This window comes from Hypanus sabinus, chromosome 3, assembly GCF_030144855.1.
Source record: "Hypanus sabinus isolate sHypSab1 chromosome 3, sHypSab1.hap1, whole genome shotgun sequence".
Taxonomy (NCBI): domain Eukaryota; kingdom Metazoa; phylum Chordata; class Chondrichthyes; order Myliobatiformes; family Dasyatidae; genus Hypanus; species Hypanus sabinus.
The window spans coordinates 192881450-192902830 of NC_082708.1; the positions used below are offsets into that span (position 1 = coordinate 192881450).

At 44.7% G+C, this 21381-nt stretch overlaps 1 protein-coding gene across 1 annotated transcript in view; it reads left to right on the forward strand.

The window, feature by feature from the left end:
* Positions 1 to 19027: 19027 nt before the first annotated feature.
* The window catches only part of mogs (mannosyl-oligosaccharide glucosidase), a 61216-nt gene continuing 58862 nt past the window's right edge, over positions 19028 to 21381 (forward strand). The window contains exon 1 of the mRNA XM_059965913.1: positions 19028 to 19185. The gene's annotated coding sequence lies outside the window, so the exon portion shown is untranslated. The remainder of the gene's footprint in view (positions 19186 to 21381) is intronic.

Sequence of the window (21381 nt, forward strand, 5' to 3'; positions counted from 1 at the left end):
CAATTCAATATACAATTTATAATTAGTCTATGCTCTTACATGCCAAATGTACATCATGCATTACTGATTTTGATTTGACAATACAGTTTAGAATTTTCAAATATTAAAAGTATTAAAATGCCCAATTTGTGCTTGAAATAAATGATTTCAACTAGTGGTTTACACTTAGCATCTAAGTGCAGGGTCTTACAGGATGGATATGGAGAGAACGTTTCCTCTTGTAGGGGAATTTAAAACTAGAGGTCTGAGATAATCACACATTTAGGGCTGACATGAGGAGAAGTATTTTCTTTCAGGTGGTGGCCCGTCCTCAAAGGGCAGTGAAACCAGCGTCTTCCAATATTTTGAAGATTGAGGTTGACAGAAACATGACAAACAGGGTATGAAAGGCCCCAGCATGTACACTAAAATGCAAAATTGAGGTTACATTAAGATCAGCCATGAGCAGAGGGGGATTGACATGCTTTGAGGCCTGCTCCTATACTGCCACGATGAGGTCATTCTTGGGTTGGAGGGGCAATGTCTCAATCTCCGGCTGGCTGGGTAACCTCCAACCTGATGGCATGAACATTGATTTCTCCAACTTCTGTCAATTCTCCCCCCTCCTCATCTCTCCTTTTAAGAGTCATTGAGAAGTACAGTACAGAAACAGGCCCTTTGGCTCAACTAGTCCATGCCAGAACCATATAAACTGCCTGCTCCCTATACCTGGACCGCAGCCCTAAATGTCCCTACTACCCTCTTAAACTTCGAAATTAAGCTTGCATGTCCCACTCGTGCTGGCAGCTCATTCCACAATCTCACAACCCTTTGAGTGAAGAAAGTTTCCTTCATGTTACCCTTAAACTTCTCACCTTTTACACTTAACCAATAACTTCTGGTTGTAGTCCCACTCAATCTCAGTGAGAAAAGCCTGCTTGCATTTATCCCATCTATACCCTCATTATTTTGTGCACCGCTATCAAATCTCCATTCAATCTTCTACATACTAAAGAATAGAGTCCTAACCTATTCAATCTTTCCTTATACCTCAGGTCCTCCAGACCCAGCAATATCCTTGTAAATTTTCTAGGCACTCTTTCAAGCTTGTTTACATCTTTCCTTCAGGTAGGTGACCACAACTGCACACAATACTCCAAATTGGGCTCACCAATGTCCTGTACAACTTCAAGATAACATCCCATCTCCTGTACTCAATACATTGATTTATAAAGTGCCAAAAGCTTTCATGCTGATCCTACCTGTGACGTGAATAGGCTGTTTCCATTGAGAGTAGGGGAGATTCAAACGAGAGGACATGATTTGAGAGTTAGGGGGCAGAAGTTTAAGGGAAACACAAGGGGGTATTTCTTTACTCAGAGAGTGATAGCTGTGTGGAATGAGCTTCCTGTAGAAGTAGTAGAGGCCAGTTCAGTTGTGTCATTTAAGGTAAAATTGGATAGGTATATGGACAGGAAAGGAGTGGAGGGTTATGGGCTGAGTGCAGGTAGGTGGGACTAGGTGAGATTAAGAGTTCGGCATGGACTAGGAGGGCTGAGATGGCCTGTTTCCGTGCTGTGATTGTTATATGGTTATATCTAACTGTGACATTATTTTCAACAAATTGTGTGCATGTATTCACAGATCTGTTTTGTTCTACCACACTCCTCAGTGCCCTACTGTTCACAATGTAAGACCTACCCTGGTTGGTCCTATCAAAGTGCAAAACTTCACACTTGTCTTCCTTAAATTCCATCTTCCATTTTTCAGCCCATTTTTCCAGTGATGCAGATTCCTCTGCAAGCCATTATAACCTTACTCACTGTTCACTACTGCCCCAATCTTGGTGTCATCTGCAAATTTGTTGATCCCGTAAACCACATTATCATATGATTATATATATAAAACATTCTAGGAAAGGTTTTGCTGCTAACTTAATGGTCTTTAAAACAACAAAGAACCCAGCACAGATCCCTGCAGCACACCAGTAGTCACAGGCCTCCAGTCAGAGAAGGAATCCTCTATTACTACTCTCTGGCTTTTCCCATAAGTCAATGTTCAATCCAATTTACTACCACACAGTACATAGAAATTTACAGCCTGTTAGAGGCCCTTCAGCCCACAATGTTGTGCCGACCATGTAACCTATACTAGAGACTGCTCAGAATTTCCCGAGCACAAAGCTCTCTATTTTTCTAAGCTCCATGTACCTATCTAAGAGGATCTTAAAAGACCCTAATGTATCGGCTTCCACCACCGCTGCCTGCAGTGCATTCCATGCACCCACTATTCCGTGTGTGGAAAAACTTACCTCTGGCATCCCCTCGGCACCTATTTCTAAGCACCTTAAAACTATACCCCCTTGTGTTAGCCATTTCAGCCCTGGGAAAAAGCCTCTGCCTACCCACACGATCAACGCCTCTCATCATCTCTATAAGGTCACCTCTCATCCTCCGTTGCTCCAAGGAGAAAAGGCCAAGAACACTTATTCTCATAAGCAATGCTCTCAAATCCAGGCAACATTCTTGTAAATCTCCTCTGCACTCTCTCTATAGTATCCACATCCTTCCTGTCTTGAGATGACCAGAACTGAACACAGTACTCCAAGTGGGATCTGACCAAGGTTGTATAGCTGTATAGCTTATATAGCTGTAACATTACCTCACAGCTCTTGAATTCAACCCTATGGTTGATGAATGCCAACACACCATACGCTTTCTTAACAACAGTTTTGAGTGTCTATCGACACAGACCCTAAGATCCCTCAGATCTTCCACACTGCCAGGTGTCTGACCATTACCAGGTGCGAATGGGTAACTATGATGTTGTTGGGATAACGGAGACATGGCTGCAGGGAGATCAGACCTGGGAAATGAATGTACAAGGGTATGCGTGCTATCATAGGGACAGAAATGTGGGCAGAGGAGGTGGGGTGGCCCTGTTGGTGAGGAATGAGATTCAGTCCTTTGCAAGGGGGGACATAGGATCAGGAGAAGTAGAGTCTGTGTGGATAGAATTGAGGAACAGTAAGGGCAAAAAGACCCTAATGGGTGTTGTCTATAGGCCCCCATGGATATTGGGTGCAAGTTGAATAGGGAGTTAACATTGGTATGTGGCAAAGGTAATGTCGCAGTAGTTATGGGGGATTTCAACATGCAGGTGAACTGGGAGAATCAGGTTGGTGCTGGACCCCAGGATAGGGAGTTTGTAGTGTGCCTACGGGATGCATACTTGGAACAGCATGTACAAGAGCCGACCAGGGACAAGGCTATTCTGGATTTAGTGTTGTGTAGTGAACAGGATTTGATAAGCGATCTTGAAGTAAAGGAGCCATTAGGAGGTAGTAACCGTAATATGATAAGTTTTTATCTGCAATTTGAGAAGGATAAGGGCAGCTCGGAGGTGTCAGTGTTGCAGTTGAACAGGGGAGACTATGGAGCTATGAGGGAGGAGCTGGCCAAAGTTAACTGGATGGATATCCTAGCAGAAAAGACAATGGAACAGCAATGACAGGTATTCTTGGGAATAATGCACAAGGTGCAAAATCAGTTCATCCCCCGGAGAAGGAAGGATTCAAAGGAGGGAAAGGGGCCACAGTGGTTAACAAAGGAAGTCAGAGATTGCATAGCATTAAAAAAAAGTATGACAGAGCTAAGGTGAGTGGGAAGACAGATGATTGGGAAATTTTTAAGGAACAACAGAACTTAACTAAAGAGGCAATACGGGGAGAAAAAATGAGGTACGAACGCAAGCTAGCCAGGAATATAAAGGAGGATAGCAATGAGGTATGTGAAGAGAAAGAAGATAGTTAAGAACAATGTTGGGCCCTTGAAGAATGAATTGGGTGAAATTGTTATGGGAAACAGAGAAATGGCAGAAGAATTTAATAAGTACTTTAGATCTGGCTTCACTAGGGAAGACACAAGCAATCTCCCAGATGTATGGATGGGCCAAGGACATAGGGTAACAGAGGAAGTGAAACAGATTGACATTAAGAAGGAAACGGTGATGAGTAGACTGATGGGACTGAAGGCAGACAAATCCCCAGGTCCAGATGGTCTGCATCCTAGGGTACAAAAGGAAGTGGCTCTGGAAATTGCGGATGCATTGGTAATCATTTTCCAATGTTCCTTAGATTCAGGATCAGTTCCTGAGGATTGGAGAATAGCTAATGTTATCCCACTTTTTAAGAAAGGAGGGAGGGAGAAAACAGAGAACTATCGTCCTGTCAGCCTAACATCAGTAGTGGGGAAGATGCTTGAGTCCATTATTAAAGATGAAATAGTGGCATATCTAGATAGCAGTGATAGGATTGGGCTGAGCCAGCATGGATTTACCAAGGGCAAATCATGCTTGACTAATCTATTGGAGTTTTTCGAGGATGTAACCAGGAAGTTAGACAAGGGAGATCCAGTGGATGTAGTGTACCTCGATTTTCAGAAGGCATTTGATAAGGTCCCACATAGGAGATTGGTGGGTAAAATCAGAACTCATGGCATTGGGGGGAAGATATTGACATGGATAGAAAACTGGTTGGCAGATAGAAAGCAAAGGGTAGTGGTGAATGGGTGTTTCTCGGAGTGGCAGGTGGTGACTAGTGGGGTGCCACAGGGCTCGGTATTGGGACCACAGCTGTTTACGATTTACATCAATGATTTAGATGAAGGCATTGAGAATAACATCAGCAAGTTTGCTGATGATACTAAGCTGGGTGGCAGTGTGACATGTGATGAGGATGTTAGGAGAATTCAGGGTGACTTGGATAGACTGGGTGAGTGGGCAGATACTTGTCAGATGACATTTTATGTGAATAAGTGTGAGGTTATCCACTTTGGTAGTAAGAACAGGAAGGCAGATTATTATCTGAATGGTGTAGAGTTAGGTAAGGGAGAAATACAAAGAGATCTAGGAGTCCTTGTTCATCAGTCACTGAAGGTGAATGAGCAAGTGCAGCAGGCAGTGAAGAAGGCTAATGGAATGTTGGCTTTTATTACTAAGGGAATTGAGTACAAGAGCAAGGAAATCCTTTTGCATTTGTACAGGGCCTTGGTGAGACCACACCTGGAGTATTGTGTAGTTTTGGTCTCCAGGGTTAAGGAAGGACAACCTGGCTGTAGAGGAAGTGCAGCGTAGATTCACAAGGTTAATTCCTGGGATGTCCGGACTGTCTTACGCAGAGAGGTTAGAGTGACTGGGCTTGTACACACTGGAATTAAGGAGATTGAGAGGGGATCTGATTGCAACTTATTAGATTATTAAAGGATTGGACAAGATAGTGGCAGAAAATATGTTCCAGTTGCTGGGAGAGTCCAGTACCAGAGGGCATGGTTTAAGAATAAGGGGTAGGTAATTTAGGACAGAGTTACGGAAAAACTTCTTCTCCCAGAGAGTTGTGGGGGTGTGGAATGCACTGCCTCAGAAGGCAGTGGAGGCCAATTCTCTGGATGCTTTCAAGAAGGAGCTAGATAGGTATCTTATGGATAGGGGAATCAAGGGATATGGGGACAAGGCAGGAACCGGGTATTGATAGTAGATAATCAGCCATGATCTCAGAATGGCGGTGCAGGCTCGAAGGGCCGAATGGTCTACTTCTGCACCTATTGTCTATTTATATTATATTCTGTCTTCCAATTGGACCTACCAAAATGAACCACTTAACACTTAACTGGGTTGAACTCCATCTGTCACTTCTCAGCCCATTTCTGCATCCTATCAATGTCCCACTGTAACCTCTGATAACCCTCCAGATGATTCACAACACTCCCAACCTTGTGTCATCAACAAACTTCTTCATTCACGTCATTTAGAAAAATCACAAAGAGGAGGGGTCCCGGAACAGATTGCTGCGGAATTCCACTGGTCACCAACCTCTGGGCAGAATACGAACCATCTACAACCACCCTTTGTCTTCTGTGGGCAAGCCAATTCTGGATCCACAAAGCAAGGTCTCCTTGGATCCCATGCCTCCTTACTTTCTGAAGGAGCCTTGCATGGGGAACCTTATCAAATGCTTTACTGAAATCCATATACACTACATCCACTGCTCTACCTTCATCAATGTGTTTTGTTACATGCTCAAAGAATTCAATCAGGCTCATAACGCATGGCCTGCCCTTGACAAAGCCATGCTGATGATCCCTAATCAGATTATGTCTCTCCAAATGCTCATAAATCCTGCCTCTTAGGATCTTCTCCAACAACTTGCCCACCACTGAAGTCAGACTCACTGGACTAAAATTTCCAGGGTTATCTCTTCCCCTTCTTGAACAAGGGAACAATATTTGCAATCCTCCAATCTTCCAGTAGAAACATAGAAAATAGGTGCAGGAGTAGGCCATTCGGCCTTTCGAGCCTGCACTGCCATTCAGTATGATCATGGCTGATCATCCAACTCAGAACCCTGTATCTGCTTTCTCTCTATACCCCCGACCCCTTTAGCCACAAGGGCCATATCTAACTCCCTCTTAAATATAGCCAATGAACTGGCCTCAACTGTTTCCTGTGGCAGAGAATTCCACAGATTCACCACTCTCTGTGTAAAGAAGTTTTTCCTCATCTTGGTCCTAAAAGGCTTCCCCTTTATCCTTAAACTGTGACCCCTCATTCTGGACTTCCCCAACATTGGAAATGATCTTCCTGCATCTAACCTGTCCAATCCCTTTAGAATTTTATATGTTTCAATAAGATTCCCCCTCAATCTTCTAAATTCCAGCGAGTATAAGCCTAGTCGATCCAGTCTTTCTTCATATGGAAGTCCTGCCATCCCAGGAATCAATCTGGTGGACCTTCATTGTACTCCCTCTATGGCAAGAATGTCTTTCCTCAGATTAGGGGACCAAAACTGCACACAATTCTCCAGATATGGTCTCACCAAGGCCTTGTACAACTGCAGTAGAACCTCCCTGCTCCTGTACTCAAATCCTCTTGCTATGCATGCCAACATACCATTTGCCTTTTTCACTGCCTGCTGTACCTGCATGCCCACCTTCAATGACTGGTGTACAATGACACCCAGGTCTTGTTGCACCTCCCCTTTTCCTAATCTGTCACCATTCAGATAATAATCTGTTTTCCTGTTCTTGCAACCAAAGTGGATAACCTCACATTTATCCACATTAAATTGCATCTGCCATGAATTTGCCCACTCACCTAACCTATCCAAGTCACCCTGCATCCTCTTAGCATCCTCCTCACAGCTAACACCGCCGCCCAGCTTCGTGTCATCCACAAACTTGGAGATGCTGCATTTAATTCCCTCATCTAAATCATTGATATATATTGTAAACAACTGGGGTCCCAGCACAGAGCCTTGCAGTATCCCACTAGTCACTGCCTGCTTCTCCCATCCCTATTGATGATGCAAAGATCATTACAAAAGGCTCAGTAACCTCCTCCCTCACTTCCCACAGTAACCTGGGGTATATCTCATTTGGTCCCGGTGACTTATCTAAATTAATGCTTTTCAAAAGCTCCAGCACATCCTCTTTAACATCTGTATGCTCAAGTGTTTTAGTAAATCATCCCCGCAATTGCCAAGTTCTTTTTCCCTTGCGAATACTGAAGCAAAGTATTCATTAAGTACCTCCACTACATCCTCTGACTCCACGCACACATTTCCACTATCGTACCTGATTGGTCCTATTCTCACACGGCTCATATTCTTGCTCTTCACATACTTGTAGAATGCCTTGAGGTTTTGTTTAATCCTGCTTCCCAAGGCCTTCTCATGACCACTTCTGGCTCTCCTAATTTCATTCTTAGTCTCCTTCATGCTAGCCTTATAATTTTCTTGATCTCTATCATTACTTAGTTTCTTGAACCTTTTGTAAGCTTTTCTTTTCTTCTTAACTAGATTTTCGACATAGATTGTACACCATCTTGAATGTCAAGCGACTAAACCTTCTTGACCAGCCTCCCATTCGGGACGTTGTAAAATACCTTACTAGAATCCATGTAGACAACATCCACTGCTTTGCCTTCATTCACTTTCCTGGGAACTTCCTTGAAAAACTACCATGCACAAAGCTACACTGACTATCCTTAATCAACCTATATCTATCCAAATACTTACGTATACTGTCTCTTAGAATATCTTCCAATAACTTTCCCACAACTGATAACAGACCCACCAGCCTATAATTTACAGGTTTCTGTTTAGAGCCTTTTTTAAACAGTGGAACAACATTAGCTATCCTCCAATCACAAACAAGAGAAAATCTACAGATGCTGGAATTCCAAGCAACACACACAGAATGCTGGAGGAGCTCAGCAGGCCAGGCAGCATCTATAGAAAAGAGTACAGTTGACAGGGGCTGAGACCCTTCAGCAGAACTGGAGGAAAAAAAGCTGAGTAGATTTAAAAGGTGAGGGAAGGGAAGAGAGAAACTCAAGTTGATAGGTGAAACCTGAAAGGGGAAGGGTGAAGTAAAGAGCTGGGAAGTTGATTGGTGAAAGAGCCGCAGAAGGAGGAGTCTGATAGGAGAGGACAGAAAGCCAAGGAAGAGAGGGGGGAGGAGCACAGAGCAAGGTGATGGGCAGGCAAGAAAATAAAGTGAGAGGGAAAAGGTGAAGGGGAGGGGAGCATTTGAGAAATCGATATTCATGCCATCGGGCCAGAGGCTACCCTGACAGAATGTAAGCTGTTGTTCCTCCCCGAGTGTGGTCTCATTGAGACAGTGGAGGAGGCCATGGATAGACATATTGGAATGGGAATGGGAGCGGGATTAAAATGGGTGGCCATTGGGAGATCCTGCTTTTTCTGGCAGTGAAGCAGTCACCCAATCTACGTCCAGTCTCACCGATATACAGGAGGTGAGATCAGGAGAGATAGAGTCAGAATAATGAGAGAGGGGGATGGTCAGGGTCAGAATCAAAATCAGGTTTATTATCATCGGCATGTGATGTGAATTTTGTTAACTTAGCAGCAGCAGTTCAATGCAATACATAATCTAGAAAAGATAAAAAATAATAAGTATATCAATTACAGGATATGTATATTGAATAGATTTAAAAATATCCAAAAAAAAACAGAAATACTGTATGTTAAAAAAATGAGGTAGTGTCCAAGAGTTCAATGTCCATTTAGGAATCAGTTGGCAGAGGGGAAGAAGCTGTTCCTGAATTGCTGAGTGTGTGCCTTCAGGCTTCTGTACCTCCCACCTGATGTCAATAGCGTGAAAAGGGCATGCTCTGGGTGCCAGAGGTCCTTAATAATGGACGCTGCCTTTTTGAGACTCCTTGAAGCTGTCCTGGGTACTTTGTAGGCTAGTACCCAAGATGGAGCTGACTAGATTTACAACCCTCTGCAGCTTCTTTTGGTCCTGTGCAGTACCAGATAGTGATGCAGTCTGTTTGAATGCTCACTGTGGTACATCTATAGAAGTTTTTGAGTGTATTTGTTGACATGTCAAATCTCTTCAAACTCCTAATGAAGTTTATCTGCTGTCTTGCCTTCTTTATAACTACATCAATATGTTGGGACCAGGTTAGATCCTCAGAGATCATGAAACTGCTCACTCTTTCCAATTCTGATCCCTCTATGAGGATTGGTATACGTTCCTTTGTCTTATCCTTCTGAAGTCCACAACCAGCTCTTTCATGTTTCTGATGTTGAGTGCCAGATTGTTGCTGCTGCAACACCAGTGCATTAATTGCCTTATCTCACTCCTGTATGGCCTCATGTCACCACCTGAGATTCTACCCACAATGATTGTATCAGCAGCAAATTTATAGATGGTATTTGAGCTATGCCTAGCCACACAGTCATCTGTATATAGAAAGTAGAGCAGTAGGCTAAGTACACACCCCTGAGGTGTGCCAGTGTTGATTGTCAGCGAGGAGAATGTGTTATCAACAATCCGCACAGATTGTGGTCTTCCGGTTAGGAAGTTGAGGATCCAGTTGCAGAGGGAGGTACAGAGGCCCAGGTTTTGAAATTTCTCAATCAGGATTATGGGAATGATGGTATTAAATACTGAGTATCCTGACGTAGGTGCTTGTGTTGTCCAGATAGTGTAAAGCCGTGTGGAGAGCCATTGAGATTGCGTCTGCTGTTGACCTATTGTGGCATTGGCAAATTGCAATGGGTCCAGGTCTTCACTGAGGCGGGAGTTCAATCTAGTCATGACCAACCTCTCAAAGCATTTCATCACTGTCGATGTGAGTGCTACCGGGCAACAGTTATTAAAGCAGCTCACATTATTCTTTTTAGGCACTAGAATAATTGTTGCCTTTTTGATGCAAGTGGGAACTTTTGCCCGTAGCAATGAGAGGTTGAAAATGTCCTTGAACACTCCAGCTAGTTGGTTGGCACAGGTTTTCAGAGCCTTACCAGGTACTCCATCGGGACCTTCCACCTTGCGAGGGTTCACTCTTTTTAAAGACTGCTTAACATTGGTGTTTTTACAAGTAACAGGGTGGGAGGAGGTGTAGTCAAGGAAGCTGTGAGAGTCTGTGGGTTTGTAATAGATATTAGTAGATAAGCTATCTCCAGAGATGGAGACAGAGGTTGAGAAAGGGGAGGGAGGTGTCAGAAATGGACCAGGTAATTTTGAGGGCTCTCAATTACTCCATCTCCACTGCATCTGCTCTCAGGGTGAGGCTTTTCATTTCAGAACGAAGGAGATGTCCTCCTTCAAAGAAAGAGACTTCCCTTCCTCCACCATCAATGCTACCCTCAACTGCATCTCTTCCATTTCACACGTTTGCTCTCACTCTATCCTCCCGCCACCCTTCCAGGGATAGGGTTCCTTTTGTCCTGACCTACCACCCAACTAGCCTTCAAACCAGCACATAATTCTCCACAATTTCCACTACCTCCAATGGGATCCCATCACCAAGCACATTTTTCCCTCCACCCCTCACCCTTTCTGCTTTCCGCAGGGATCATTCTCTACACGACTTCCTTGTCCGTTCATCCCTCCCCACTGACCTCCCTCCTGGCACTTATCCTTGCAAGTGGAACAAGTGCTACACCTGCCCCTACTCCACTGCCCTCACTACTATTCAGGGCCCTTAACAGTCTTTCCAGGTGAGGCGACACTTCACCTGAGTCTGTTAGAGTCATGTACTGTGTCCAGTGCCCCAGGTGTGGCCTCCTATCAACTTCCCTACTCTTTACTTCATCCCTCCCCGTCCAGGTTTCACCTATCACCTTGAGCTCTCACCTCCTTTGAAGTCTACTCAGCATATTTTCTCCAGTCCTGACGAAGGGTCTCGGCCCAAAATGACTGTACTCTTTTCCATAGATGCTGTCTGGTTTGCTGAATTCTTCCAGCATTTTGACTGTGTTACTATCCTCCAATCCTCTGTCACCTCTCCTGTTGCTAAGGATATTTTAATATATTTGCTAAGACCCTGGCAATTTCTGCACTTGCCTCCCATAGGGTCTGAGGGAACACCCTGTCAGGCCCTGGAGATTTATCCACTCTGGTTTGCCTCAGGGTAGCAAACAACTCCTCTGTAATCTGTACAGGGTCCATGAAGTTGATGCCACTTTGCATCATTTCTATGGACTCTGTATCAAGCTCCTGAGTAAATACAGATGCAAATAAATCATTTTAGATCTTCCCCATCTGTTTTGGCTGCACACATGGATCACCATTCTGATCTTCCAGAGGACCAATTTTGTCCCTTACTCTTCACATATCTGTAGAATCCCTTAGGATTCTCCTTCACCTTGTCTGCTAGAGCAATTTCATGCCTTCTTTTCACCTTCCTGATTTCTTTCTCTTATACTTCATAAGTACCTCATTTGTTCCTATTTGCCTATACCTGCTATGCACCTCCTTTTTTCTCTTAACTAGGATCTAAATATCTCTTGAAAACTGAGGTTTTCTACACTAGTTATCTTTCTTTTATTCTGAAAAGCACATACAAACTTAGTACTCTCAAAATTTCATTTTTGAATGCCTCCCACTTACCTTTGCCAGAAAACAGCCTGTCCCAAACCACATTTGCCAGATAATTTCTGATACCAAGATTGACTTTTCTCCAATTTATTTATTTACTCTGAAATTAATGGCATTGTGGTCACTGGATGCAAAATGTTCCCCTACATAAACTTCTCTCACCTTCACTGTCTTATTCCCTAATAGCATGCTCTGTCATTGGGACTTCTACGCACTGAGGAAGGATGCTTTCCTGAACACATTTGTCAAGCTCTATCCCATCTCGTCTGTCAGAAACACACTGAGTCTCAGCAATTTGCAGAACGGTAAACTTTATTTTTCGAGTCTGCAGAGTCGGACCCAACCAGCTCCTGCTAGATTGAGTGCCGAATTACACTTTGCACAGTTTTTTATACCCTACTTGTTTACAATTTTGTGAGTTGCACCCATGTGAGGTGCAGACATTCTTCCTTAATCTCATTACAAAATTACAAATGTGACTACCCTTTGGCCCACTTATCAGCCTCAGCGCATTAACACCGTTATTGTTCAATCGTTAAGCATGTCTTCCCGTTACCTGTATCGCTTCTTTAATCAGCAAGCTATTGTTTCATCCTGATTTTGCAAATTGGTTTATACGTTGCCCTGCAAGTTGCTTTGCACGTTCTTTCTGTGTCAGCACATTCTAAATGGACTCCTTAAGAATCATTTCTCTCAATCCACCCTTTTTCTTTTTAGAATGTGCTATCAGTTGGGCTTTTGCCACGGGTTTACATAGGCTTCTTCCTCTAGCTCTATTTCCCTTTGTAGGAGTACCTGAACAGGATCAGCTGGGGCACCTGGTTACATGACTTGTCTTGCCACCCGAGCTACTAGCTCCCGCAAGCAGGGAATCAGACACGGTAGCAGAAGGAGGACCATCAATCCCCTCCTATAACCCCTAAAGTGGTTCGCCACCAGCCTCCTTTCAACCATCCGTCCAGCCAGTCCCAATACCCCAGCGGCTTCCAGGTCTGTACCGGCACGTGGGCCAGTTTCCTTATTTTATCTGATATTTTTTTTGAACCACCTTTCCGTTGTCATCTATCTTTAAGCAGCAGTTGGTTAGATTAAACTTTCCACATACTCCTCCTTTTTGTTGTAGTCATAACATTTCTCGTTTACATGCGAGTGTGATACAAAGGACCCTGGAAAAACCGTCATGCCCACCCTTACCGTCGTCCTGCACTTATCACATCCCCCTTCAGCGCTTCTCAACAATAGCAGTATATACATTACAGTCCCAAAGTTCATTCTGTCCGTCTTTTGAGCTTTAGCACCATCGGGTCTTCTCCCTGGACGCAAGTCCATTCTGCACCTTCTTCGGGCTTTACGGGTCCCTTGATTCTCGCGGCGTGGGTCCACCCTTTTTCTTTTGTCCTTACTGCGGCTTCGGTGGTCAGTAGCACCTGGAATGGGCCTTCCCACTGCGGCTGTAACTTCTCTGGCTTCCAAGTCTTAATCAGGACCCAGTCACCGGGCTGAGTTCGGTGGAGTGCGAAGTCCAGAGGTGGGGTTTGTGCGAGTAACCCCTTCCTGCGCAATTCTGCAAAAGAACGAGATAGTGCCTGTAAATAGTCCCTTACAAAGACATCTCCCCCTTGCAGGGAAGGATAGCCCTCCACCTTGTTCCAATATGGAAGGCCAAACAACATTTCATAAGGGGATACTCCTATATCTTTTCGAGGAGCCATGCGGATTCTTAGTAGGGCCAGGGGTAGACACTTGGTCCAGGGTAGCTTGGTTTCCATCATTAGTTTTGTCAATTGCGTCTTCAAAGTACTGTTCATCCTCTCAACTCTTCCTGAGCTCTGAGGGTGCCAGGGGGTGTGCAGCTTCCACTGGATTCCTAAGGCGTCACAGATTAGCTGGTGTGTTTTTGAAGCAAAGTGTGTTCCCCTATCTGAATCAATAGACCCCATTATTCCATATCTCGGGACTATATTTTCTAATAGGATCCGTGCCACTGTAGGGGCGTCCGCTTTAGTGGTTGGGAATGCTTCCACCCACCGAGTGAAGTGATCCACAATTACTAACAGGTACTTCCATCTCTGAACTTGTGGTAGTTCCGTAAAGTCTATTTGGATCCGATGGGACGGTCGGTCGGCTAGTGTTTGTCCCTCCTTATGGGTGGCACGCATCATTTTCTTGTTTACCTTTTGGCAGGTGTAACAGCCCCACACCTCCTGTTGAGCTAGTGTGAATATCCCTTTACAAACATAGTCCCTTAGGATAGTGTCGCACATAGCTTGCACTCCCCAATGGCTTTGTTGGTGTAGTTGTTGCAGTATATGACGAGTTACTTCCTTATTCAGTACTTGCCGTCCGTCGGGGGTCTTCCACTCGCCTTCTGATGTTTGTCGGGCTCCCCTGTTGATTCCATGTATAAGAACTGTGCCGGGTTACAACTATTGTTCCTTTCAAAGCTTACATCATCCCCGACCATCAGAATGGTTTCGTATTTCAGTATGCGAGAGTCCGTCAACCACCGCTGAGCTTTTTGGGCTAAGAGGGTGCTAACCGTCATTCTTCCCCCAAAGGTTAATTTCCGTGCTTCTTCTACTAGTACGGCTGCTGCCGCTACGGCTTGTATGCACGTCGGCCATCCCCGGGATACCGGGTCTAACATTTTTGATAAAAAGGCCACAGGTTGCCGCTTTCCTCCTTTTTCTTGGGTTAGTACTCCTAACGCAGTTCCTTCATTGTTTGTTGCATACAGCTGAAAGGGCTTTTCCAGTGCTGGCAGTGTTAATACCGGGGCCCGAATTAGTTGCCCTTTTATTTTCCGGAACTTCTGTTCTTCTTCTTCGGTCCAGCTGATTATTCCCCGGTCTTCCTTTGCCAATTTGTCGTACATAAACTTCACCAGGGAGGTATAATTCTCTATCCAAATCCGGCAATAGCCCACTAAGCCCAGAAACTGTCTTACTTCCTTCTTTGTCCTGGGAAGCGGTATTTTAGTTATTCCCGCTGTTCTTTCTGGGGTTATTTGGCGGTGCCCTTTACTGACTCTGTGTCCGAGATATGTTATTTCCTTCTCGACAAATTGCAGTTTCTTCTTGGACACCCGCAATCCTTTTTCTCCTAGGTAATTCAGGAGTCTTATAGTATCGTCTCGCACTACCTCCTCTGCTGGTCCCGATAGTAGTAGGTCATCGACATACTGTAATAGTTGGTTCTTTTCGGTACAATGGAATCCAGCCAATACTTGCTCCAGTACCTGTTCGAATAGGTTTGGGGACTCCGTGAACCCTTGGGGCAAGACGGTCCACCGGAGTTGCTTCTTCCGCCCAGTGAAGGGATTTTCCCATTCAAATGCGAACATATCTCGGCTACCTTCCTCCAACGGGCAACTCCAAAAGGCATCTTTTAGATCTATCACACTGAACCATTCATGTTCAGGAGGTATTTTGCTCATTAATGTATAGGGGTTAGGCACTACCGGGTATCGTGTTTGGACTACCGCATTTAAGCCTCTCAGATCTTGAACCATTCGATACGTGCCGTCGGGCTTTCGGACCGGTAGGATGGGGGTATTAAAGGGTGACATACATTCTTCCAGGAGTCCATCTGATACTAATGTCTCAATTACAGGTTGTAATCCCCTCCTCCCTTCCATGGCAATGGGATATTGCCGTCTTCTCTCTTCTGCTTGTTTGTCCCACTGTGGGTCGTTTACTGGAAATTTCCGGTCCCCCGGTAACTCATTCGGCTGTTCCCTTCCCCAAATTGATATTGCAGCTTGTCGTATCATTTGCCTCTCTTGTGCAGAAAATAGCGTTCCCATAATCGCATGCATTTCTTCCCAAGTGTAAACATTAGGTCCTAAGAATTGATCCAACTGTTCTGCCAGTCCCATTGGATCTTCTAATAAAGTTTTCATATCTTTCTTAAATCCTCGTACTTCGGTACTTGTCAGAGGGACGTTTACAAATCCTGTTCCTCCCCGTTCTCCTCCCATTGGAACCTCTCGAAGGGGACACAGCTGTACCTCTTCCTTTTTTAATTCGTCTTTCTTTTTCTTATCTGCTCCTGTCACACTCCTTGTTTCGATCCTTGCTTTTGCTTTTTCCCTAACATCCCTCTCTTCCCTCTTCGGGTCTATTTCTTCTGTTTTTTCACTTTCTTCACGTCCTCCCTCTGCTCCCGCAAGGGGCGCAGAAGGCTGGACATAGGGAGGGGGTAAATGATCGAGTGGGTCCCACTTCCGCTCCCCTTTAATGCCCAATTTAAAACTCTTTGTTGTTACTCCTGGCCAGGGAGCCCAACAAAAAGCATAAGCAATTTCTTCCGGTTTTACATTTGGTTTTGAATTAACGTAAATGTTTAAGGCTTGTCGTACCCAATCCTCCTCAGACCCAAGCCGCGGCCACCAGACCGCAGGTTTTTCTATCGGCTGTTTCGACCAAATTAAACAGTACTGTATCATTTTTTTCTTTTGTTTCCCTTTTAGTCTTCCACATCCCCAATTCTCAAACATTCTACCGAGGGGGCTATCAGGAGGAACCCCCGGGTATGGTCCCGGTCTCTCCGTTTCCTCTTTCTTTTTAGAGCCACCCCCTCCCATCTTATTCCGCTCTTACTTAATCAGGAGGACCCCCGGGTAGCGATCCCGGTCTTCTCCGTCCTTACTTATTCCCGCACCTTTCTACTATAATAGTAGGCACTTACCCGGTGCGTCCTGGGGACTTCCAGTACCAGGTACTGTCCCCTTCTCCCCGTTTACCGCTCTGCGCTGTCCGGATATCACTCGCTCAAGCCGCGTCGGAGCGACGAGCAAGGAGTCAGGGACCGCCAAACTCGGCGGGGTGCACCGTCTCCGATGTCCTTCCTCGTGTCCACCGCGGCTGGAGTGTGGATCCCGGACGAGCCCCCACGTTGTCAGAAACACACTGAGTCTCAGCAATTTGCAGAACGGTAAACTTTATTTTTCGAGTCTGCAGAGTCGGACCCAACCAGCTCCTGCTAGATTGAGTGCCGAATTACACTTTGCACAGTTTTTTATACCCTACTTGTTTACAATTTTGTGAGTTGCACCCATGTGAGGTGCAGACATTCTTCCTTAATCTCATTACAAAATTACAAATGTGACTACCCTTTGGCCCACTTATCAGCCTCAGCGCATTAACACCGTTATTGTTCAATCGTTAAGCATGTCTTCCCGTTACCTGTATCGCTTCTTTAATCAGCAAGCTATTGTTTCATCCTGATTTTGCAAATTGGTTTATACGTTGCCCTGCAAGTTGCTTTGCACGTTCTTTCTGTGTCAGCACATTCTAAATGGACTCCTTAAGAATCATTTCTCTCATCGTCCTTTTACAGAATGGGGTTCCCAGTCAATAAGTGGAATGTTAAAATCACCTACTATAATAACATTGCATTTCTTTGCAACAGCTACAATCTCTTTCCAATTTGTTCCTCTAAATCCCTAGGACTGTTGGCTGATCTGTAATACAGCCCCATTAACATGGTCATTCACCCCCTTCCTTTCCAGTCTTAAGTAAGGGTCTCAACCCAAAACATCAACCGCTTATTCCCCTCCATAGGTGCGGAATTCTCCTAGTATTTTGTGTGATTTCTTCAGTCCCAGCCTTCCAGTCATTTCCTTGTAACAATCTCTCTACCACCTCCCTGACTTTCCTGCCACCCAACAGCAACTCATTAACCTAACATCAGCACCCTTTTGGGATAGGAATGCCCATACTGTGGGCCAGGTAGCATCTAGTTTACTATTGAAGCTGATGCACTAACTGACGCTGTGTAATCATAGAGATAAGATACTGCAAATGAAATGAGCAGAGTTAGGCCATTTGGCCCATCAAGCTGCTCCATTTCATCATTAATCCATTTTTCCTCTCAGTCCCAAACCCCTTCCTTCTCCCAGTATCCCTTCATGCCCTGACCAAACAACAATCTATCAACCTCTGCTTTACATATATATACAGATTTGGCCTCCACAGCTGCCTGTGGGAACAGATTCACCACTCTCTGGCTAAAGAAATTCCCCCTCATCTCTGTTCTAAAAGGATGTCCCTCTGAAGCTGTGTCCTTTGGTCTTAGACCACCCCATCATTGGAAACATCCCCTCCACATCCTTCACCATTTGATACGCTTCAATGAGACCCTCATCATTCTTCTGAATTCCAGTAAGTACAGGCCCAGAACCATCAACAGTCCTCCTATGTTAACCCTTTCATTTTTGGGATAATTTTCATGAACCTCCTCTGGGCCCTCTCCAATCTTGGCACATCCTTTCTAAAATAAGGGGCCCAAAACTGCTCACAATACTGCAAGTAAAGCCTTACCAGTGTTTTATAAAGCCTCAACATTACATCCTCACTTTTATATTCTAGTCCTCTGAAAGTGAATAACATCACCTTTGCATTCCTCACCACCAAATCAATCTGCAAATTATTCTTTAGGGAATCCTGCACGAGAGCTCCTAAGTCCTTTTGCATGTTGGGTTTTTGAATTTTCTCTCCAATTAGAAAATAGTCTACACTTTTATATTTTCTATGAAAGTGCACGACCATACACTTTACAACATAGTTTTCCATCTGCCACTTCTTCGTGCACCCTCCCAATCTAAGTCCTTCTGCAGACTCCCAGGACACGCTGAAAGATGATGGCAAAATGAGTGGGTGGGGGGAGGAGTGAAGTGAGAAGCTGGGAGGTGAGAGATGGAAAAGGTAAAGGGCTGAAGAAGGAATCTGTTAGGAGAGGACAGGGAACCATGGAAGAAAGGAAAGAATGTGGGGAACCAGAGGGAGGAGGTGCGCAAGTGAGGAGGAGATGGACGGGGAACCAAAATGGGGAAATAAGAATTACTCGAAATCGGAGTAATCGATGTTCCTGCTGTCAGGTTGGAGGTTATCCAGATGGAACATGAGGTGTTGCTCCTCCAACCCGAGTTTGGCTTCATCCAGGCAGCAGAGGAGGAACTGGACAGACAGAAATCGGAAGTGGCCTCCTGGAGCTGACGCAGGGACGTGCCGTCGAGCTCCATTCAGCCTGCTCATCGCTGAAGTGATTTCACTCCCGGATCATCGCTCTGAACACGCCACTGCCCTCGGCGCTTGACTCGGAGTGCGAGTCCTCCGAACATCGGCTCTTGCCGACGTTACTCTTGTCGGCAATGAAGTGCCACTGGCAGCATTGTGATTGGTGGAGTGAATGCAGATCCGGTGAGCTGCTGGCCTGCGGTTAGTCGGCGGGCTGCGATCGGGGTTTGGACCGGGGCACTTGGCTGCATGAGGGGAACGCTCCGTCAGGGCAGGGGGTAAGTGCGGCACCAAAAACAGGGGCACAACGGATGTTGTATGCTTGCAGTCCTCGGCCATCGCTGGCCTTTAGTCATCTGTCATTTCACTTACTCATAGATTACATTCTGGATGCCTATCAATCCGATATTGAAAAAAGGTACTGGGAACAACAGTTGGATTTGTGTATCCATTGTCAGATAGTTTCCGTCCTTTGGAGTACAGTCGTTGCATACCAATTCACATTGACTTTGATAAAGCTTTCGAGAAGGTCCCCCAAGGTAGGCTGTACCAAAACACCAAGACGGATTTTAATTTGGGTTGGTCATATAAGACATAGGTATTGGTTATGTCTGTGCCCAGTGTGTAATATAATAAATGATTTCATCCAAAATGTACTGTGCTAATCAAAACCCACTTTATTCTCACTGATTTACAGTGGAAAGGCAGAATTACTGTAAATCACGAAATAATTATTGCAAAAACGAGGATGAATCATTCAGAAATCTGGAGGAATGAAGCTGTTCCTAAATTGTTGGGAATGGGTCAACAATTTAGGTTGCTGTACCTCCTGCTCGATGGTCATAACAGGAGTAAGGACACAAACATTGGCAGAGTTGTTGACAGTGAGGTGAGAAAGTTGTCAAACAATTCAATCAGATAGAGACCAGTTGGAAATATAAGCAGTTAAAAATAGCAGGTGCTGTTTCAGAACAGTACAACACAGGAACAACTCCTTCAGCCCACGAGATACTGAATTAATTAAAGCAATAACTCCTGATGAGCTCATGCCTCTTCCCTGCACATTAACCATATGCCTCCCTTGTCTGCCTATTCATGTGCTTGTCTAAGAGTCTCTTAATCACCCTGATATTAGCAGCCTCTTCCACTACTCCATCAGGATGGGGGCATTCCAGGCCCCCATCACTCACTGAGTAAAATAAACAACTTTATACTTTTTTCCCTCTCTCACCTTAAACACATGCCCTCTAATACGAGATATTTCAATCCCTGAGGAAAACTAGCAGTCTTCTCAATCTATGCCTTGCATAACTTTATAAACTTCCATCAAACCTCTCCTCAGCCTCTGCCACTCTCTAAAAAACAGCCCAGCTTGTCCAACCTCTCCTCATAGCACAGCATCCTGGTAAACCTCCATGAGGCCACCAAAACTGAATACAATACGGTAAATATGGCCTGACCAGAGCTTTATAAAGCAGTGATATAATTCCCCATCTCTTGAACTTAATCCCTCAACTAATAAAGGGAAGAATCCTGTCAACCTGTCAGGCACTTTTATGGAGCCACATACCTGAACCCATGATGCCTCTATTCAGGATCCTGACATTAACTGTGTACTCCTGACCTTATGTTTGACCTCCTGAAGTGCAGCACATCACAGTTGCCTGAATTAAACTCCATCTGTAATTCTCCACCCTTACCTGCTGAATCACTTAGCAATTCTTTAATCCACAAATTATTGTGTCATCTAAACTTACTGAGCCACCTTACTATATTTTCATATGACAAACGAGGTCTCAATACAAATCCCTGCTGAACAGCGCTAGTCACAGACCACTATCCAGAACACGTCTGGTTTCCATGGCAAAAATACCAATATTGAATCCAATCAACCAAGTCACTACAGATCCTATGCATCCTCATGTTCTGGATGAGCCTACCATGTGAGACCCTATCATATGCCTTACAAAAATCTATGTAGACAACATGCACTCCTCTACCTTCATCAATCACCTTTGTCATGTCTTTGAAAAACATTGACAAATTGTACTATGCAGTGACAATAAAGATATTTCAAAAACTCAGATTGGTGAGGCATGATCTGTCCTGCACAAAGCCATGCCGACTGTCCCTAATTAGACTATGCTTTTACAAGTGTCCATAAACCTGATCCCTAAGAATCCTCTCAGTTGTGGGAAAGTTATTGGAAGGCATTCTAAGGGACCAGATACAAATATATATTTGGATAGGTATGGACTGATTAAGGATGGTCAGCATGGCTTTGTGAGTGTTAGGTCAAGTTCAACCAATCTTACAGTTTTTCTGAGGAAGTTACCAGGAAAGTGGATGTAGGTAAGGCAGTGGATGTTGTCTACATGGGAGGTTGGTCAACAAGGTTCAGCTGCTCGGCATTTAAGATGAGTTGGTAAATTGGATTAGACATTGGCTTTGTGGGAGAAGCCAGTTGGCAGTAG